The following is a 22,763-nucleotide window of genomic DNA, read 5'->3' as shown; positions in this document are numbered from 1 at the left end:
TTTGAGAAAGTCTCCAACAGTTATTTGATTCCTTTTTAAAATGTTTTCCTTTTGTACTTGAAAACATTATTTTAACACTTCAAGTTTACCGAGACTCAGCTGATTAGCTGCTGTGCCATGATCAATTACTCTTTCATAAAATCCTTTTATTCAAGCATCATTTCTTTACCTCATTCTTATTTAGTTGAAAACAGGATTGGTTTCCTTTTAGTACTTAAAATTTCAGAAGTAGAGGTTAGAACTTTCTTGTCTTTGATGTTAACCATCTATGGGCAGGTAGAGTCAGTCTGATCTGCGATGAAGTCAAGAGTCTGTCTGATCTGCAATGAAGTCAATAGATAGCTGGCCTGTGTTTCTAGTTCTTTAATAGTACATTGAATATCTTTACCATCATATTAACCATTTTCCCTCCTGAGGACTATATTGTCATACATCAAAGATTGAGCATGGACTACACAGTAATGGAACCACTTTTTACTCTTAATTCTTTGGATATATGGGCTTAGAGTACAAATAGTATATGTAATCTCATAAAGAAAACAAAAACCTTTACAATTTTTCCTTTGCAATTCAGTGGTCCTAATTTTTATTTTGTGTGTACAAGATTTTAAGTTAGCAGGCAACTGCCTGGAACATTTCACACACTGTTTTAACTATCAAAATGTCATGATGAAATTTTCCTGGAATAATATCTATCCAAGGAAATTTCCAAAGCACTGTATGGGATTTTGATCTGATGCCTATAAATTATTAGACAGCCTTAAGTATTTAAGAGTCCAAGTTATTTTTACAAGTTGAGATGACATTCAAAAGTGTGCCATGCTTTCAAGCCAGTCAGCTCAATAGGGATTTGCTTGCACACAATTTTTATTAACCCCTTTAATTCATCATTCAGATGACCAAAACATTTGCATCTTAAATGAAGTGTATGGCATTGAAAACCAATTTAGCAATCTTTTACTAAAAGAAAATAATTGAAATACAGAAGTTAAATGGCTTCTTTATAAAATTACTTTTTGGGTGGGTATGTTCTTCTAGCATCCAGAAACCTGTCAAAGAAACTGACAGCCAAAACTAGGCATAAAAGATTGCTACAGGTAGATCTCTAGTCAAAAAAAAAAATCTAGATAACCAAAGAACAAGAACAGAACAATGTCCCTGCTGTTTCAAAAATAGTAGCTGTATTGTTTGAAGACTCATACAGACTCTGTGATTTATGTCTGCCATGAACATTTTAAAGTCATCTGATGGATGCAGGATGCGCTGAGTACAATACCAGGTACTTTTCTCCTTCTTAAATGTAAAATAGAGTGATAATAAGGTGAATTAAGTTTAGAATCACCTAATTACTGCCCTTTTCCCAAGAGAATTTCTAGGTTATGTTGTCCTAAGTCACAAACAGAGGTAATGAAACTTAGAAACATGGCTTTGTTAAGACCTCATGCTTTGTACTTCTAGATAATTAACAATATCTTTAAATTTTGGTTTTAGGACTAATTATTTTATATTCAAAAATGTTTTAATCCCATCTCTTAATTTTGTGGGGTTAATAACATCACAGGATTCCTATGTTTACATCATTTATCCCTTCCCTTTACCCCCAATTCCTTTGTCTCCCCTCCCTCTCAAATGCATGACCTTATCTTTTATAAATATTATATATTTATACAATGTAGATATATATTTGTATTATATATGTATATGTATACATACACACACATATATATACATACACACATATATATACATACATACACATATATACATATACATACATACATATACATATACATATATATATATATTTGTATGTGTAGGACTGACCACTTGGGACTAGATAACATATGAAAGGACTTGTTATATCCTCTCTCTTAGAATCGACTTGTAGCAGATACCAAGAGAGCTAGGCTTCAAGGAGGAGGCTTCCCGGTCAGTTCTAGCTTAATTCTTCAAAATTTTGTGGTTGAAGTTCATGCTGTTTTCAGTAATAGGGTCAAGTTTAGGAGTCAACAAAGGGCAATAGCAATAGCCTGTATTGTTTTGGGAGTCTCTTGAACCTCCCCCCCCCCCCGAGACGAACAGCTTGAATAGATATAATCATGCAAGGCACTGGGGATTTTGTTATATAATTTATGGCTGTTGGGGGAAAACATTATATTTCTGTCTGATAGAACTCCATTTCATATACATGCACACATGTGTGTGTGTATAAGTAAGTCTATAAAATAACATTTCCCTCTGGCTTTACAAGTGTTATTTATTTCTCATTTCTCCTCTCCTCTGTATTATGCTCCTTTCTACTTCCTGATTAAAATTCCCTTCCTGTTTTCTTCCTTTCCCATTTATAGCTCCTGGGTCCTACAACCTGTATCTCTAGAGTTCCTTCTCAATCAGTGTTATAAAAATTGTATGATATCGTCAAGGCGATTGCACCAGTGACATTAATGTAACCATTGTCCTAAAAACATGTTGCTTGGTACTGGAGAGACTCTTCAGTTGTAAGAGTTCTTACTGCTGTTACACACAGAGAGGGCAGAGGATCAGTTCCCAGCACCCACACCAGGTAACTCACAGCCACCCAGAACGGTTCCAGTGGACAAAATTCTTTACAGCCTTTGTACTGTATGTGCACTGTATAGACATAATTGAAAACAAAAATAAATATTAAAAAAACCTCATGTTGATCACTGATGACAATAATAGAGAGCAGTTTAGTGGATTGGTATACATAGCAGTGAGAGAGTCGTCCCACTTTAACACTCTGTCATAAGAACTATACAGCAAAATAAATTCAATATGCAGTTGAAAAATTATGGGAAGTGTAGAAAACAGATGATACTAGAAATAAGACTAGAGCAAATTGCAACCCAGACAACTCTTAACCAAAGGGAGAAAATAAGTAGAGTATTTTTTCCTTAATGAGACATTCAATAATATTTATACTGTTCACTTGCATGAACATCTAATAAAGCTGAAGCAATATAACACACAAGACAATACATTGCACAATGACTTTACCTGCTTTAAAGAGCAAGCTGTATATACTTATCGGTAAATTCTTAGATAAAAGTGATTGCAAATAGCCTGATAGATACACACCCCAAGTGATGGACAGAACAGCAAACAAGAGGAACAAAAGGAAAGAAGATGTTGGTTAGGAAGGATGAATGTCATTTATTTATTTAGTCTTATATTCTCATAGTCTAATACAGTAGCTGGTGTATAGTAGCTAATATATGTATGCTTATCATTTGAACTATAGATTATTCAATTATATGATCAAGATATGGTTTTGTATTTGATGAATTACAGTGAATATAACTCACAATTAACTGTACCTAATAAAACAGTAAATTTAGAAAATGAAACAAAGAGATGAGAATCCATGCATTGAAATACCGATGCATGGTTCTAATGGTCTCATCTATGACTTCCTTCTAGTTCAGTGACATTGTAGCGTCATTTCATCTTTTGTGTTTTCTTAAAACCTGATGATTTATTTCAGACTACATTTTGTACTCAAAAACCCATAGAGATAATCACAGAGTCAAACAATCATTTAGAAGATATTTGTGAGTTGAGGCTAAAGTCCACAAGATCCTGAATACAACATCACAGCTTGGCTTCTGGAATGTGAATAAGAAGGCTGAGACATCTAGTCATGTTACAGTGTCATTTAGGTGTCTTTATTCCAGACCATCTCCTATAAGACCCTCCAGTCTTTTCAGTAAATAAGTATTTTGCCTTGTTTTCAGAACAATTTACAAATTAAAGCCATCAGAGGAATTTATCACCATCATAGAGAGGAAAATGTTGAGATAATGATAGACTGTAACTGGGACCCTGAAATCAAGGGCAATGCTTATTCTTATAGATGAAGAGAGAGCAGCATTAGTCTTAGAATATCATCCCTAGAATGGAAACTTATCTATATTTTTGATGATCATATGTAAATTCTTTTGGGTTTTGAAATTTTAGTTGCTATAAGTTTATATAATACATATATTTAAATGCATGCATATATAGTCATATCTATCCATATATATATATATATATATATATATATATATATATATTAGTAATTTTAAGCTACATGATACCAACTAACTGATATTACTTACTTTGAAATCTTTACCTACACCCAGATAAAGGTAAACTTTATTTACCTTGTTATTCTTCTCTTGGTGGATAGTTGCTTTAAAGAAATAAGAAACCACATGGTTTTAGATACCACTTACAGAGTGTTTATGTCCCACCAAATTTCTTCATTGAAATCCAATTCCCACTGCTATCATCTTAGAAGATGTGGCCTTGGGAATCCATTAGGGCATGAGGGCCATGACCTCTTGAATTGTCCCAGTGCCCTTATAAGTCAAGATCCCAAGGAGCTCCCAAGTTACTTCCACTATGTGAGAACATAGAAGGCAGGTGTCAGCTATGTGGAAAGAGTCCTTACCAGACACTAAATATTGTGGCACCATGGTCTGCTCTTTGTAGCCTTAAGGATTATGAAAAAAATTTTTTTCATTTTTTCCATTTTTTTATTAAGAAATTTTCTACCCACTCTACATACCACCCACAGATGCCACCTCCTCCTCTCTCCTCCCATCCCCCAGTGCTCTCTCCCAAGCCACCCCACATCCCCACATCCTCCAAATCAAGGTCTCCCACAGAGAATCAGCAGAGACTGGCACACTGAGCCTAGGCAGGTTCAAGCCCCTTCCCACTGCACCAAGGCTGTGCAAAGCATCACACTACAGGCACTGGATTCCCCAAAGCCCACCCATGCACCAAGGATGGATCCCAATCCCTCTGTCTGGGTGCCCCCCAAACAGTTCAAGCCAAACATCCGTCTTCTGTATCCAGAAGGCCTTGTCCAGTCCCATGGAGGCTCCACAGCCACTAGTCTATAGTTCATGGGTTTCCACTAGTTTGGCAGGTCATCTCTGCACGTCCTCCCATCATGATCTCGACATCCCCTGCTTGTAGAATCCCGCCTCTCCCTCATTGATTGGATTCCCAGAGCTCAGCCTGGTGCCTGGCTGTGGATCGATGTATCTGCCTCCATCAGTCACTGGACAAAGACTCTATGATGACAGTTAGGTTATTTGCTAGACAGGTCACCAGAGTAGACCAGTCCAGCCACCCTCTTGACCACTGCTAGCAGTCCAATTGTTTCTAATTATAAACCATTCAATTTAAAACAATTTGTCACAGCAGTCCAAATGCACTATGACCCTGTTATAATAAAGGTAATATTTTGATGTGATGTAATAATAGAGAACCCACTGCCTAATGTGCTGTTTTACAAACATACAAACATAAACATGTACATACATATACCACACATGCACACACAAACATGTACACATATATACCACACATACACACAAACATGTACACACATATACCACATACATATATATACATACAAACAAAAATGTATGCACATATATCATACATACACACAAATGTACATACATATATCATAAATCCATACACACGTACACACATATTACACATACACACACAAATTCTGGCAAAATAAAGACATTTTTGGTCAAACACTGAGCAAATTCCTTGCTGATAAATCTTCATGGCATGTAATCTTGTTTAACTATTTAAATATGCTAATATTCTGTAACTGGGGATTATTATTATTATTCTTAATTATGAATGCTTGGCCTTTGCTTGGCTTGTTTCTAGCCCGCTTTTCTTAAATTTACCCTGTCTACTTTTTTCCTCTGGGTCTTTACATTTCTCTATTCTATATACCTTTCTTTCCTTCTTACTCCATAGCTGGCTGTATGGCTGGCCCCTGGTGTCCTCCTCTCCTCTTTTTTCACTCCTCCTCTCTTCTATTCTTCTATTTATTCTCTCTGCCTGGCAGCCCCACCTATTTCCCTCTCCTGTCTCACTATTGGCCATTCAGCTCTTTATTTGATCAATCAGATGTTTTAGACAGGTAAAGTATCATAGCTTCACAGAATTAAACAAATGCAACATGGAAGATTGCAACACATCTTTGCATCATTAAACAAATATTCCACAGCGTGAACAAATGTAACACATCTTCACCTAATATTTCACAAGAAGATTCACTGCACTGCATATTTAAAATGGGTAGTTTATGGTATGTAACTATACTTAAACAAAGCTGTTTCTAAAAGCTTTGGGGATTGAAGATGCCACTCAGTGGTTAAAATTATTGCATGGTGTGTATAATGTCCTTGGGTTCAATCTCCAGCACTACAAAAATAAAGTAAATAAAGTAAGTTAGTAAGTAAAAAATAAAAAAAATAAAAATAGCCGGGTGGTGGTGGTGCCCACCTTTAATCCCAGCACTTGGGAGGCAGAGCCAGGCAGGTGGATCTCTGTGAGTCTGAGGCCAGCCCAGGCTACCAAGTGAGTCCAGGAAAGGAACAAAGCCACACGGAGAAACCCTGTCTTGAAAAACAAATAATAACAATAATAATAATAATAATAATAATAATAATAATAATAAATAAAATAAAAATAAAGTACTGTTTTAAAGTAAGTAGTGTGGTGGTATTGTATTCCCCAAAATATTGTGTACCTTAATAAACTTATCTGGGATCAGAGAACAGAAAAGCCACTAGTTAGGCAGTGATAGCACATGCCTTTAATCCTAGCATTTCAGAGGTAGAAATCTCTCTGGATCTCTGTGAGTTCAAGGCCACATTGGAAAGAGCCAAGCATGGTGACACATGCCTTTAATCCCAGGGATTGATGGTAGAAGGCAGAAAGATGAGAACCAGGAACTAGAGGCATTCGGCTGGTTAAGCTTTCAGGCTTTGAAGCAGCAGTTCAGCTGAGAGCCATTGGGATGAGGACACAGAACCTTCCAGTCTGAGGAAACAAGACCAGCTGAGAAGTTGACCAGGTGAGGTTAGCTGTGGCTTGTTCTCTGATCTTCCAATTCACCCTAATATCTGGCTCCGGGTTTGATTTTATCAATAAGAACTTTTAAGATTCCTGCTGCAAAGTAGTGCTACTCCCTCCTGTATCTATGGACCCACTAAGGAACCATGAATGCAGAGACAGATTGTATCAATCAGGGGATAGTTCTCACATCCTAGAAACTTGAATGTGTAGCTTCTTAACTATTCATTATGTGTTTATATTGTCAATACCTTGGAAATTTATATACCAGAGAAATTGTCTCTAATTCCTATAAATGCCATCTTATACATATCTGAAACTCTAGTCGTCAAAAAGCTATGAGGCTTTACTGAACATTTTAATCTTTTCAACACACTTTCCCTGTTGTTAAATGAGATAATTGCATGACCATTCTAGTCCTCAAAGAATGGAGCTTAGTGTTGACAATGCCATGCTACAGATGAAACTAAGTAAGATTATTAGTGACAGCAGTAAAGAACCTGATGGGGATAAAAACAGGAAGTGGTCTTGACCTCAATGCTATCTCTTAAAAAGCAGAATATATGACCACACTGCTTATAGAACAGTGAAAGTATCTGCATATGATTATCAGACTCCAGTTGAAAAGAAGTCCAACTGTGTTTCACTTGGATTCCATGGTGCAAATATTTTACCTGTATTTTGATGACTTATTTATTTGCCTAGCTGATATTAAATAATAATCCCCAAGGAAGAGAAGTCCCATTGAGGTCTTTGTTTATCCTTGAGCACATAATTTTTGTGCTTTGCAAAGAGAAAGACACTGAACCATGGGTTTGTTTTGGTTTTGTAATATGACATTGCTAACACTACTGCTCTTACATCTGGATCCAATTTGTAGTGAAACCACTTAAACCCTGTGCACACACTGAAAGCTGTGGGTTTGTCACAAAAATTATATAAATATATAAACAGATGAAGAGCTTGCTGGTTTTGTTTCAAAACATTGGTTCTATTTCTACATATGAAATAAAATACACTTAGTAAGTAGGGAACGTTAACAAAGTTATGCTACTTTGACCAGGGAGTAAGGATCCTTGAAAATCATCTTAAGTACACCAACATTCGACAGAATTGTTGACATTCCAGATGTTGACCTATTAGTGTCTTGACCAAGATCTGTTTAGAACAGTGAATTTTATACTTTATATCTGTTTGGAAAGGATGTATAGTCATTTTTTACTTTTGATATGTGCATGTATACTTTTTTCTTTATTTCTTTTTTTTTGTGATATATATTTTTTATTTTACATTACCATTCAGTTCTACATATCAGCCATGGGTTCCCCTATTCTCCCCCCTCCCACGCCCTCCCCTTACCCCCAGCCCACCCTCCATTCCCACCTCCTCCAGGACAAGTCCTCCCCCGAGGACTGTGATCAACTTGGTAGACTCAGTCCAGGGAGGTCCAGTCCCTTCCTCCCAGACTAAGCCAAGTGTCCGTGCATAAGTTCCTGGTTTCAAACAGCCAACTCATGGAATGAGCACAGGACTTGGTCCCACTGCCTAGATGCCTCCCAAACTGATCAAGCCAATCAACTGTCTCACCTATTCAGAGGGCCTGATCCAGCTGGGAGCCCCTCAGCCTTTGGTTCATAGTTCATGTGTTTCCATTCATTTGGCTATTTTTTTTCAATAATTGAGTAAAACTGAAATTGATTATATGCCACAGTCATCCTAGGGACCTCCATGCTATATATATAGCCTCTATGGTTCTATGGGTTGTGGTCTGATTGTTCATTTTATATCTAGAATCCACCAATGAGTGAGTACATACCATAACTGTCTTTCTGGGTTTGGGTTACCTCACTCAAGATGATTTTTTCTAGTTCCATCCATTTGCCTGCAAATTTCATGCTTTCATTGTTTTTCTCTGCTGAGTAGTACTCCATTGTGTATATGTACCACATTTTTTTCATCCATTCTTCCGTTGATGGGCATCTAGGTTGTTTCCAGGTTCTGGCTATTACAAATAGTGCTGCTATGAACATAGCTGAGCATGTATCTTTATGGTATGTATCAGCATTCTTTGGGTATATGCCCAAGAGTGGGATGGCTGGGTCTTGAGGTAGTTCGATTCCTAATTTTCTGAGAAACCGCCATACTGATTTCCACAGTGGTTGTACAAGTTTACATTCCCACCAACAGTGGAGGAGTGTTCCCTTTGCTCCACATCCTCTCCAACATTGGTTGTCATTGGTGTTTTTGATCTTAGCCATTCTAACAGGTGTAAGGTGGTATCTCAGAGTCGTTTTGATTTGCATTTCTCTGATGATTAAGGATGTTGAGCATTTCTTTAAATGTCTTTCAGCCATTTGTAGTTCTTGTTTTGTGATTTTTTTTTGTAGTTCTTGTTTTGTAATTTTATACTTTATATCTGTTTGGAAAGGATGTATAGTCATTTTTTACTTTTGATATGTGCATGTATACTTTTTTCTTTATTTCTTTTAACCCAATAATCATATTCTTGAAAATTGAAAGAAATTGACACATACCAAGTAGCTCAATGCTATAATCCCCACTGTGGCACAGGTGTGAAGAAAGCCAAGTAGTATGGATTTTCTTTTTTTACCATTTTATTATACAATCTTGAATCATTGTTTTTTTGCTTAAATGTAAGAGTAATGAGTCCAGTGTTTCTAATTTTATTTTTGGGAAATTTGGCTAGGTAGAGGGCACCTACTATATATAGGTCCATTCCAGCCTTCTTCTCATGGGAGATTAAACCTCAATCAAATAAGCACAGACATGCTCACAATAGCAGAATAACCTGCTCACTACTTCCAGACATAAATCCTACCAGAATACACACCTATCACTGTCTAAATTCTCAGGATCTAGGAGGGAGTTCAAATCTCATTGCTACACTTTATTCAACTGCCTTCAGTTTCCAAGGCTAGCCAATTTCCTGTGTACTCTTTCTCACCTATGTTCAGTAACTGGCTTTCTGTGCTTCCTGACTCTGTTTATTGTTCCCTTGTGTGCACAGTTGGATCTTCTGAACCTGTAAAATTGCTGGTCTTTCAGGTGAAATATATACATCTTCAACTACATTTCTTTTATGTTTTGTAGAAAGTCAGAATTATTCAATTCTTTGCAGTTACATAACCTCTGGGACTCACTTAGAGTACAGCACTTACCACATTTGATCAAAATTATTATCTGTCTCCTCTGTTTTAATAGGCAGTTATTGCACCAATTCTTCCTGTTCATCCTTCTTCATACCTGAAACAGAACACAATTCACCTCTATGACTGTCTTCAACTTCTTGTGCCAGTGAAGTGATATTTTATTTTCCCTGTATTCCCTGTCTACAAAATTCTATCCATTGTCTATGCTCTCCTGTGATTACTGATTCAGATTACAGCTGATATCTCTTTTCTTATAAAAGTAAATCTATGGTTCTTATTTTTCATGCTAGCATGTAAGCATTTTATCATGATTTCTCTCTCTTTTGAAGAGCTAAGGAAACTGCTTTTCCTTCTACTTTGAGCATCTTCCTAGTGAATACTAAATTTTATCAATTACCAAAAATGGAAACATCTTAGGAGTCTTGAGATTATTTTATTTACATCCCACATGTAGCTGCCTCATGTAGAACTCTAGTCATGTGCCATATTGTCCCTCATCCAAAGGTTCTTACAAAGTTGAAGGTGATTGAATTCGATGCCCTTGCTTCACTCATCTTGAAGTCCTCTGGAGGAAAACATGCTTAGTAACACCATGGATAATGCATACTTGCTCATCTCCCACGGGCATTTTGTCATGACCCAGAATCCTCTTTAAGGAGGTGCCTTTCCTTTGACTTTTTCTTTTCTATCAGTCTTCTAAAGCCCCTGTTTTTTTTTTAAGTTACTACAGCTGCTTCCTTCCTAACTGAGCTTTCAGCTCACAACATATATTCAACGGAAAAGAGCAAACATAATTAAATCAGAATTTCCATAGGTTTCTGTATTATATCTGATCACCTGAAGATATTAATACCAATATTTATCTTTCCTTTGTATTGGTATAGAGAAATCCCTAGTATACAAAATCGCAATGTATCTTTTTTGCAGGTACCTCACAACAATCTGTCACGCTGAATCAGAACAGCACATAAGTAGACAAACAGACCCTATTCCAGGCTAGTCTTTTCTTGTCCAAGTCTTCCCTCAAGCTGTTTTCTGATTTTTTTTAACCTGTTATAGACACAAAGGAATCAGTCTCAGCTAATTTTCCTTTTCCCCTACTCTAGCTCTCCATTTTGTAATCAAAAGACCACTCTTCAGTTCTGAAATTATTTAAAATAATTTGTCACACTTGGTCAATCTCTACTTACCTTTGTTTTGGGGGCAGGGTGAATATTTACTCTTCCATTTCTTCCCTCCCGTTGGCACTTCTCTTTTGCTGGTTCTTCTGTCTGGCCTTTAAGTTTGCTTTCCCTTAAGATGCAAACTCTTAGTGCCTCCCCATCCACTTCTGTATCTCCTTCCAGTTACTCCCCATCTCTGCGTTCAGTTAGGTCAGCATATAACAAGATGACTTTCATGACTGTGCCTTCTATTGAGTTCCACTGATCTATGTGTCTGTTTCTATGTCAATACTATGCTGCTTTTATTACTAAAGCTCTGTAATGTATTTTTGGATCTGGAACAGTATTTTACTATGGAATTCTACTCAGATGTAAAGAAAAATTAAATCATGAAAAATATCAGGAAGCCGATAGAATTAAAACATATTATACTGTGTGAAGAAGCCAAGACTCAGAAAAGCCTACAAGGTCTGTTCTCTCTTATTTGTAATTTCTAGCTCTGAAACTCTAGATGTGAACATAAAATCTCGAGTAATCAAAGAAACAAGGAAAGTAAAAAGGAACCAAGTGGGAAGTGTGCTCTAGAGTGGGATATAGTGATATTTTATTTGTACTGAAGTGTGATTTTAATTGTATGTTAATAAATAAAGTTGCCCGGGGGTCAGAGCTATTAGAGCCATAGCAAGAGCATGGCGGTGGTGGCGCTGCACGTCTTTAATCCCAGCATTTGGTAGAAGAGCTAGGTAGATCTCTGTGTGTTCAGGGATACAGCCAGCATTGGAGGCATACGCCTTTAAGACCTGGAGGGCGGTACTTACAGGCAGTGATGAGGCAATCATGTGTTTGGGTTTACAACCAATGAGAAGGCGGAACAGAAAGACTAAAGACAGACACACTGGAAGTAGCTTTCTTTGGGAAGCTAGGAGCACTGTAGGAGGTAAGATCTTAGCTCTGAGCTCTGACCTCTCGGCTTTCTCTTTTACATTGGTTCTGTGTTTTTTATTTTAATAAGATGGTTGGTTACATCTACAGTGGGAAATATAAATCAGGCCAGCCACTATGGAAATTTGTATGGAAGATCTTCAGAATGCTACAAGTAGAACTGCTGGATGATCTTGGTGTCCCATTTCTGGAAATACATTCAAATAAATGTCATTCAGCATGTTATAGAGATATCTACACATCTCTGTTTAACTGAAACAATTTTGACAATATCCCAGTGAAGGAATTAGCAGACAAATGCATAAAGAATATGCACTGTAATATGCAATTAATTATTATGCATTTATAAAGAAAAAAATAAATATGTTACTTGCAAGAAATGGATGAAACCGAAGTCCATTATATTCAGATAAGTCAGGCTTAAATAGTTAAAGTTTACATGTAGAACTTAGTTTATACACTTGGGGGTTTCTTTTTTTTTTTTTTATCATTATATGTTTCCTTTTGTTGTGGTGTTAGAGAACGAACCCAGAACTTTATGCTTGCTAGTCAAGTGCTTTACCAATTAACTCTGTCCTGGTCCTACAAATTCTCAAGGGCAAGTACAGATGTCCTTCACTGAATATAGACATTGTATCCTGATAAGTCTGTCATAAGTTGAAAACATCCTAAGTCAAACATGCGTTTATTACATCTAGCCTTGAACACTGTAGGATACTGGTTGTTGACTTTTGAGACTAGCATTTTGGCTGGAGCTTTAGCTTGCTGCCATTGTCCATAAGTCTATTGCATATGCTAAGCTTAAAGAAGACATGAAGATGGGAAGCAGAAGATATTTGTGGCATCTTACTATTCCCATCTCTAGATCTGTGCCCCCCGACACACATATACCATGGTTCCTTTCTACTTTTCTTATTTCTGCAGATACTCCAGGTTATATGCTTACACCTAAAGATCTGGGACTAGGAACCTCAAATAAGACAAAACAAGTGGCACTTGACTTGCTGGGTGTGGATTTCCTTCCTCAGTAGATTATTTTCTAGTCTTACCTATTTTCCTACACAATGCATGACCTAATATTGTATTACAGTTAGGTAGAAATCTATTCTTCAGCCTTGTTTGGTAATTTCCCTAAACCCAAGCCCATCCAAGCCATCCTCATACTTCTAGGCATAGTTTGCATATTGCAAACTTCATACTAGCCTGAGTAGATCAAAACATTTGTCCCATCCACATGTCTTCTTTCTTACCACTAAATTGGAATTCCTCTAATGAAAAATCAACAGGGAGCATCTAACGTATTGACCTACCAACTCCTCAAACCTGTTCTGAAATCAACCATGTTTGAGACACAACAAAACCCAAACCGGGGGTAGCCTAGAATTTCACATCTTATACACAGACAATGAGAGATGTCCACTGTACCAGATCTCATTGCAAAAATGAATATGAAGAACCAAGTGTATCTCCTCCCAAATGCACAAATCCTGTAGAAATGTTCTTTAATGAGAATTATCTGGGTGAACCCCAGAACGTGTTACTCAAAGAACAATAATAATGTTCATTGAATAATTCAAAGTTTAAATAAAATGTTAATAAAAACTTGATGAATATATAAAGGATAGTAATAATGAATCCTTTACATAATAATGAATGATGCCTAAGATAAAACCAATAAGCAGTTCAATGGAATGACAAAGGAACTTGAAAATTCTATTCAGTAAAAAGATAGAAATATTGAAGAGAATTTAAGATGAAATGAAGAGTGAACTGAAAAACTCAATAACCCAATTAGAAAACACATCCCAATGCAATGCTATTAGGAGAATGTTGAAACCTTTAAGAGGTAGAATTAGTCAGATATCATTGGTCAATGGCCATGAAAAGGGACAATGCAGTTCTTGTCATATGCTGAATAAGATCTCTGAAGATTCAATTCTAATACTCCAACCCCTAGAGATCTGTCTTGTCATATGACTTCTCTTTCACTCATATGCCCCTGCAGTGGTATCATCTGCTATAATGTATGTGGGGCGGCTACCCACCAACCCCACAGTTTCCCAGAGTTTACTTAAGCGAGAGCAGCAGGAAATATTAGAAAGATTTAGAGTGTGGAGACAAACAGATAAAAAATACAGGATATCCTGGAGAGGGCCTGGAACCTATTCCAATGGGCCCCGACTGTCTCTGCCCTAGGGTATTTATAGAAATGCCAAAGTATGGGGCAAAAGTCTTCCCCCTAGCACAGCCAAGTGCAGACCATCTCAGACACTTGCACTCAGGCCTATGGTCCAATAATCCTCTCTATACGGACCTGCTGAGTAAAGCCACTAGAAACCTGAAAATGGGCTCCCACAAGTGTACATTGTAAGAGTGCACATTACAGTGCCATGCTGTTTTGACATTTTTCTCCCCCAAATCTATCCTAATGAAATCCCTTTTCTTTATAAAGAACTCAGCTCTAAGTGTATTATTACAGTAGCTGAAAATGTACTAATAAAATCCCTAGTATGGAAATATCACATCAAGATCTTGACTCAGGCTTGGTTAAAAAAAAGGGGGGTGGGGGTGGGGGAGGTTGAAAGAATGAGAAAAGCAGAAGCTCGGGTGGAAGTGTATTATTTACTGGACTCATTGATTACAGAGATGGGTAAACAGATTATCATTAAGAGAATTAGTTTAAAACCTCAAGAGACAAGAAACTTCAACTTTATCATGTTATTCCTCAAAATTTACACTATAGAAATAGGAAATGTTTTGAGCTTTCCATATATACTTCCCAACTATTATCAAGAGAACTGAGTATTTCTGTTCCTATGTCACTGCTGTTTAGCTGTTAAACATCTCCTCTGAATCTTTTCCTTTTGACTGTTGTGTCGTTGTTTGTTTTTATTGTTTTTTTACTCTTTTGGGGGGCCCTACCACCCAGCTCCCAAATAAATCACACATGGAGGCTTATTGTTACTTATAAATGCTCAGCCTTAGCTTAGCTTATTTCTTGCCAGCTTTCCCGACTTAAATTATCCCATCTACCTTTGGCATCTGGGCTTTTTCCTTTTCTTACCTCAGTATATCTTACTTTCACTCTTATTCTGTGGCTGGCTGTGTTGCTGGGTGGCTGGCCCCTGTGGCCTCTCTCCTTCTCTTCTTGCTCCCCGATCCCTCTTTTTCTCCTATTTATCCTCTCTGCCTGCCAGTACTGCCTATCCTTTCTCCTGTCTAGCTACTGGCCGTTCAGCTCTTTATTAGACCACTCAGGTGTTTTAGACAGGCAAAGTAACACAGCTTCACAGAGTTAAACAAATGCAACATGAAAGAATGTAACACATGTTCGCATCATTAAACAAATATTTCACAGCATAAACAAATGTAACACATCTTAAAATAATATTCCACAACACTGTTAAATTGATGTATTTGCAACCCAACTTAAGTATTTGACAATGAAATCATGTTTTGATAGATAACATAATACTTCATAAATATGTAAAAGCTTTATGTATCTATAAACACATTTAAATTGAAATGTGTGGGATAAGCAATATTTTTACATGCATAAATTTTATATTAGTACTGTGTGATGATCTATACACTCCAAAAACATGACCCCACTGAAAACAAATGGGAAGATGATGGATGTATGCTAAATTGAGGGTTGCTTAAACATGTCTCCTAGTCTCAGACACATTCTCTAGCATATCTTATGTGAATAATGTCAAAAAATGGACAAAATATTGGAAACATATGACTCAATGATATTTGGAAGGTTCACAGAAGGAAAACAGAGTAATTACAACAAAATAATTAGTTATGGGGCATTACCTGGGTATCAGTCTTTGTCCTGGCTACTGCTCTTGTCCTTTATGGCTTACAGCCTAAAGAAAAACCAGAAATCGATAATTAAAAAATAACAATGTTCTGAAAATGAAGGGTTCAATAGTGATTAGTGGAAGAGCCACTTTCAATGCAGATTAAGAGAGAGGGGGAAGGGCATACAAAACAAAAACTCAAAGATGAGCTAAGAGCAAAAAAGACTAGGAAATGTATTGGAAAGGCCAGGCAGCTCTGGGTCATGCAGACAACTATAAGGAATTTGAAATTGAAGTTTACGGAAAGGATGCTGTAAATGCTTAAGCAGGGAAGTGATGCTGATATGATTTGTGCTTCTGTGGGGTGGATGTACAAAAGGGAGGGAAAAGCATTGGAAAAATCAAGATCAATTAGGAGGCTATTGCACTAGTCCAAGTTTGGATGCAGACACCACTCAATAAAGACGAGGATATAGTATCAAATCATTGTGTGTTTTAAAGCATTCACTGTCAAATGTGGATGCAGCCAGAGTGGTGGTTCAGCTCAGGATAATGGAGAGTGAATGACTCAGGAGCGATTGAAATAAAGGAAATTGAGATGAACCACAGGTGCCTACTGGCTTTAAAAACCTGAAAGGAATGAATGATAAAAATGTAAAAATCTATTATATAAAATTTTATATTGTAAATTTTTGAATTTTTTATGTGTTTAGAGCATATAAACATCTATTATTCTATAAATATGTTTTATAAATGAATGCATATAAATATATACTGAAGACGTGTGCCTCACACTGCTCTTTTAAAAAATAATTCACAACAAATCATGTGAGGCTCATTGGCTTATAGGACCAAAAGCAACAACTCATTAGTAGCCTTATAAATCTTGCGTTGATTTTGGCTCTGCCTGACTTTGGTCTCATTTTCTGTTACGGTTTGTTTCCCCTGATACCAATACTAAGAGTTAGGAGTGGGATAGATTTATTGGGCGGTAACACTTGTAAAAGGGAAAGGGAAGAAGCACGAATGAGCAGGACACAACCTTCCACAGCCCCCGCCAGCACAGCAGGAGCTCCATGAGCCCTGTGTCAGGCAGGAATGACTCAGCTCCTGCAGTGCCATCTTTCAAATCCCCTGGCCAGGACACCTTGAGAAAGCGTGGCTTCTGCTCAAAAGCTAACTGCATCCCAAAGGAACAAACCCAACCCAAGCGACGGCAAACAGTCACATCTCTGAATCTATTATTATGATGATGACGATGATGATGAGATTTTCTGTTCATTTTACATATCAACCACAGGTTCCCCTGTCCTTCTTCCTCCCATCCTCCAGCCTTCCCCACTAACCCACTCCCCATTCCCACCTTCTCCAAGGCAAGGTCTCTCATGGGGTGTCAGCAGAGCCTGATATATTCAGTTGAGGCAGGTCCAAGCCCCTTCTTCATGCATGAAAGCTGTGCGAAGTGTCCCACCATAGGCACTGGGCTCCAAAAAGCTGGCTCATGCACCAGGGGCAGGTCCTGGTCCCACTGCCTGCCTGGTGGCCCCCTAAACAGTTCAAGCTAAACAACTGTCTCACTTATCCAGAGGGCCTACTTCAGTTCCATGGGACCTCCACAGCTATTGTGTTTCCACTAGTTTGGCTGGCCGTCTCTGTACATTTTCCCATCATGATCTCGATGTCCCTTGCTCATAGAATCCCTCCTCTCTCTCATTAATTGGACTTCTGGAGCCTGGCTGTGAATCTTTCTCTGCATCTGCTTCCAGCAGAGAAAAAACAATGACATCATGAAATTTGTAGGCAAATGGATGGAACTAGAAAATATCATCCTGAATGAGGTAACCCAGACTCAGAAGGACAAACATGGTATGTATGAACACATAAGCGCATACTAGATGTAAAGCAAAGGATAACCAGACTGCAACCCACAGCTCCAGGGAGGCTAGCTAGTAAGGAGGACCCTAGGCAGGACACATGGATTGCCCAACAAAGGAGAAATAAATGAGATCTACATGAGCAAACTGGGGGTAAAGTGGGGTAATGGAGGGCAAAGGATGGGGATGAGAACATAGGGGAATGGGAAGTTCAAGCTGAAACAGGGACAGAGTGGGAGAGCAAGAAAAGAGATACCATGATAAATGAAGACATCATGGGAATAGGGAGAAACAGAGTGCTAGGGAAGTTTCCAGGAATCCATAAGGATGACCCCACCTTAGATTACTGTCAATATTCAAGAGGGTGCCTGAACTGGCCTACTCCGGTGAACAAATGGATGAATACATCTCTGAATCTGGAAGGGAGATTTGAGAGGTGTGTATGTTTGTTGCCTTGATGCTAGTGACCTCTGCCCCAGTTACCTCAGAGACTTTTGTCCACCATCTTATGGTGGACTTAAAAACTGAGCTTCTCGGGTCTACAGCACAGTTCCACCACTAAACTATAGTATTGGGGGCCAAATCTCAACTGTGTGGGATTAGGCCAATTACTAAACTTCTCTGTCCACTTATAGATGGTTGTTGGAACTTTTCTACTGTAAATTAGAAACAACAATGAGATCTAACAGGGCATTGTCATGGGAAAGTTAAAATGTGAATGCATTAACAATGGAAAGATGGTTCAGAGGCTAAGATGTCTTGTTGCTCTTAGAGGTCTTAGGTTCTGTTCTCAGTATTCACTTAGTGACTCATAACCACCTATAACATAACTCGATTTCCAGGGAAACTAATGCCTTTCTCTGGCCTCTGCAGTTGGCAGGCATATACATACTGCACACACACACACACACACACACACACACACACACACACACACACACGGAAGCAAAACATTCATACACATAAAATAAAATATCTTTAAAAATAAAAAATATTTAAAATATAGTAGCTACTGAGAAAAATATTGATTACTATAATATATATTCAATGAAATTTTTAATTAGAATATCATCAAAATTCTTTATGCATTAGAAAACTATTTAATCACAAAAAGTGGTACAAAACATATTGATTGACATGCACAATTTTACAAGATATCTTAAATTTTGTGAGGGGGTATACTTAGTATTTTATATATCTACTGCTTGCAATAATGTGGGAGGTTAGTGGAGAGGGAAGTTTAAAACGTATTCTGATTAGCTAGTTATGGGTATTGCCTCATACACCTAAGGACTCAAGGGATTTAAAACAATAGTCACTAACTGGGTTGAAAAATCTGTAAGTCTGGAAAATACCTTGGGGACTAGCTAGTGTCTGCTTTGCATGACATCAGCTGGATCTGCTGATTTCAGGCTGGCTTAATCCCATGTCTGTAAATGATGACTCGAAGGTCAGCTAACCCAGAATTGGTCTGGCGTTTTGGATCCCCATTTGAATCTTTCTGTGAGCTAACTGCACTTCCTTGGATGTGACAGCCTAAAACTCAGAAGTGTGATACCTTTCATGGCTTAGAAGTCACATTGCATCAGTTTTCTGTAACTATAGACTTTGTACTGTAACTATAGACCTCCCTCTACCTCAATGGGATGAGCTTCAGGTCCCATGGTAAGAGTTGCATATAAGCTGAAGCATCATTGGAATCAGTTCTGGAAAACTCAGTCCACCCTTAGTGTGGTAGTAATGTTGGCACTTTCCCACTGTCCATGCAATAACAAGAAATAAACAAAACATATAAATATAATTATAAGGAAGTAAGGAAATAAGTGATGAAATAATTAGCAAAAGAGAGTATGACAAAGGCTTAAAGACTAAAAAAGAAAAAAAAAGAAACAACTCTGACATAAAAATATCCTCACCTCCCATCTGAATAAATGGATCCTATTTTAAAATTAATGTGCACCCCAGCTCTTTAGCGGGTTCCTAGGTATGTGAAAACAAATGGAAAGTATCCAGTACATGTAGTCTCTACTACAATGCCCTGAGGTTTAGAGCGCTCTATGCTTTTAAGCACCACTGCAAATCTTCCACTTTTAGTGTAACCAATAATATGAGATAAATCAACTATTTCTCTGCGGCTCTTTCTAACTGGGGCTCCCTGCAAGTCACTCTGCTCTGTCATTAAACTCTTCTGCCTTCTGTTATCGCTTGTTAAACACTTGCTCTTTGTGGCTGAATGTTTTCTGAAATGGATGATTCCTATAAACTACTGTCTGACTAATCTGAGATAAGCTCTAAAGAGAAGGAGACACTGTCAATTAATTTAGTTAGGAAATTATATGGATCCCATCAAATTAAAAAGTAAAAGTAAAGTATCGTGTGTGTGTGTGTGTGTGTGTGTGTGTGTGTGTGTGTGTGTGTGTGTGTGTGTGTGTGTACTGAGTAGGTAGCCAAACAGTCTGGGATTCTCACTACATTTTGCTGTGACCCTCTTGGACAAGTTATTATATTTTTTGCCTAGTTTTATTATTTATAAAGAAGTTGGTGGTCAGTACCTCCTCATATGCTGTGATAATTAAAAGACATCTGTAATGCCCATAAAGCATGGGGTGGAACACAGTGAACAAATGCTACTTCTGCAGCTGCTGATTTTCCCTAGGTTTCATCATGCTTTATCTCTGGAGTCCATTCAAACTTTCCATGGGAAGAATCTCATTTATTTATTTTTAGCTTAATTTGCTGGAATAATCCTAACTCCTAGTCATCCTTCTTCTTAATGAACATACTTAACTCTTTTAAAAATATTTTTATTTATCTTTGAGAATTTAATACAAATTTATCAGTCATATTGTTTTTCTATATATATGTGTGTGTGTATTTGGTCATAGTCACCTTCCTCATTTTTATCTCTTAATATAGAAGGACATATGTACTTGTCCCCATAAAAGGCTGCTGACGGGGAAAGATTTATATCAACATGCTGGTTCTAAAATCTACTCCAAGGGAAGCTTCAGGACATGCTTTTTCTCTCTGGTATGGGATAGTGACCAACATGGGAGAAACAGTTTCTAGATTTTCCACATCTTTCTGTTTTTGATTGATTTCCCTTTTGCTTTCCACAGAAGAGTACGTTTGCAAACTCTGGCAGTGGTCAGACTTTCTTTGCTTTGTTTAATGGAGTGTTAAACCCAGTCTGAGTTACAGACTTTGGAAAAAGATAAATTCCCCATACAAATTTTTAAAAAAATGGAAGCTGTGTCACTTTTTGGTAAGGGAAATTATTAACCCATTTATAGTTCATTTTTCTTCAAAATGTGTTGAATGTCTGCTCTGAACTACTCTTAGGGAGAGGCATTGCTGGGATGAAGGAAGATTAGGAAACCCTTCTGATCAAGTTGTTTTAGTGAGGGAGGTTTAAAAGTTCACACATCTCAGCCTATATCCATGGAAATAAGTAACAGATAGGGTCAAACAAACACTCTAGCATTTTGGTTTGGCACAAAAATGGAATAGGAACCTGTGCACAACTGTATTATATGCTTAAGGGGCATGCTGCTTATACAGCAATTTGTGATTTGATGTATCTTGGAAACTCCAACTTCATTCATGTGCCATTGCTGTGGGATGGTCTGTATGTCAAATTACTCTGATTGGTCAATAAATAAAATACTGATTGACCAGTGGCTAGGCAGGAAGTATAGGCGGGACTAACAGAGAGGAGAAAAAGAAAGAATAGGAAGGCAGGAGACACTGCCAGCTGCAGCCATGACAAGAAGCATGTGAAGATGCCAGTTAGCCATGAGCCATGTGGCAAGGTATAGATTTATGGAAATGGATTAATTTAAACTATAAGAACAGTTAGCAAGAAGCCTACCACAGCCATACAGTTTGTAAGCAATATAAGTCTCTGTGTTTACTTGGTCGGGTCTGAGCGGCTATGGGACTGGTGGGTGATAGAGATTTGTCCTGACTGTGGGCAAGGCAGGAAAACTCTAGCTACATGCCATTGTCTTATAAATATAATCATCTTCACATTTTTCTTTGGGGGAAGTGAAATAGACACTTGACAACCTAGTTCAACCCCCAGAATACATATAGTAGGAGAGAACCGATTTCTGTAAGTTGTCCTGTGACTTCCACATGCACCCATATGCATGCATGTGCATGTGCATACACATAAACAATAAGTAAATAAATACTTAAAAAAAAAATAAAACTTCTTCAGGATCCAAATCTGAACCCTTGCCTTTACTCTTCTCTCATCCTCGATGAACCTTTTTCCATAATTCTTACAAATTGCAGCCACTCCATTCTTAATCCAACAGCGTAACTCATACTGGGTGAGTTTTCTTCTGCCCTCAATTAAAGTCACTCTCTACTGTTAAAAGCATTTTGTTTTGTCATCTTTCATTAACAATAATTATTATACTTACTGAAATTATATATTGATTTAACTTTCTGTTTAAGGGATGCCAAGAAACTCCAAATTGAATAAAGCAATCAGGCAAGACAATTTTCATGTCCTGTATCTCTACCCAGCTCTCTTGCCACCTTACACTATTCATTTTCTATTTAATAGCCAGTGTCCATTTAGCAAGACAGATTGATCCTGCTCTATTCTTTATCTATATAGATTCATTTATTTGTTTCTCTTTCCTTTTTCCTTCCTCAAAGAACGTAGACTGGCCTCATTTACAGGGTCTCTGTCCCTCAACCTTCTGAGAGAAGAGAATGTTTACCTTATTTGAAGATATATGTTTATTTGCTTCATTTCAGTCTACATGTAACCAAAACTCCATCTCTCTTCCTTTTTTCTTGTACCTACTGTCCGCCCCCTCTTTATTTATATCCATCACCTTTATTTTTTATCAAATCAATACTAATAACTTGTCTTATTGTGAATTT

This window comes from Peromyscus maniculatus, chromosome 12 (genome assembly GCF_049852395.1).
Source record: "Peromyscus maniculatus bairdii isolate BWxNUB_F1_BW_parent chromosome 12, HU_Pman_BW_mat_3.1, whole genome shotgun sequence".
NCBI lineage: Eukaryota > Metazoa > Chordata > Mammalia > Rodentia > Cricetidae > Peromyscus > Peromyscus maniculatus.
The sequence above is the reverse complement of the archived record's forward strand: the minus strand, read 5'-3'. Positions refer to the sequence as shown.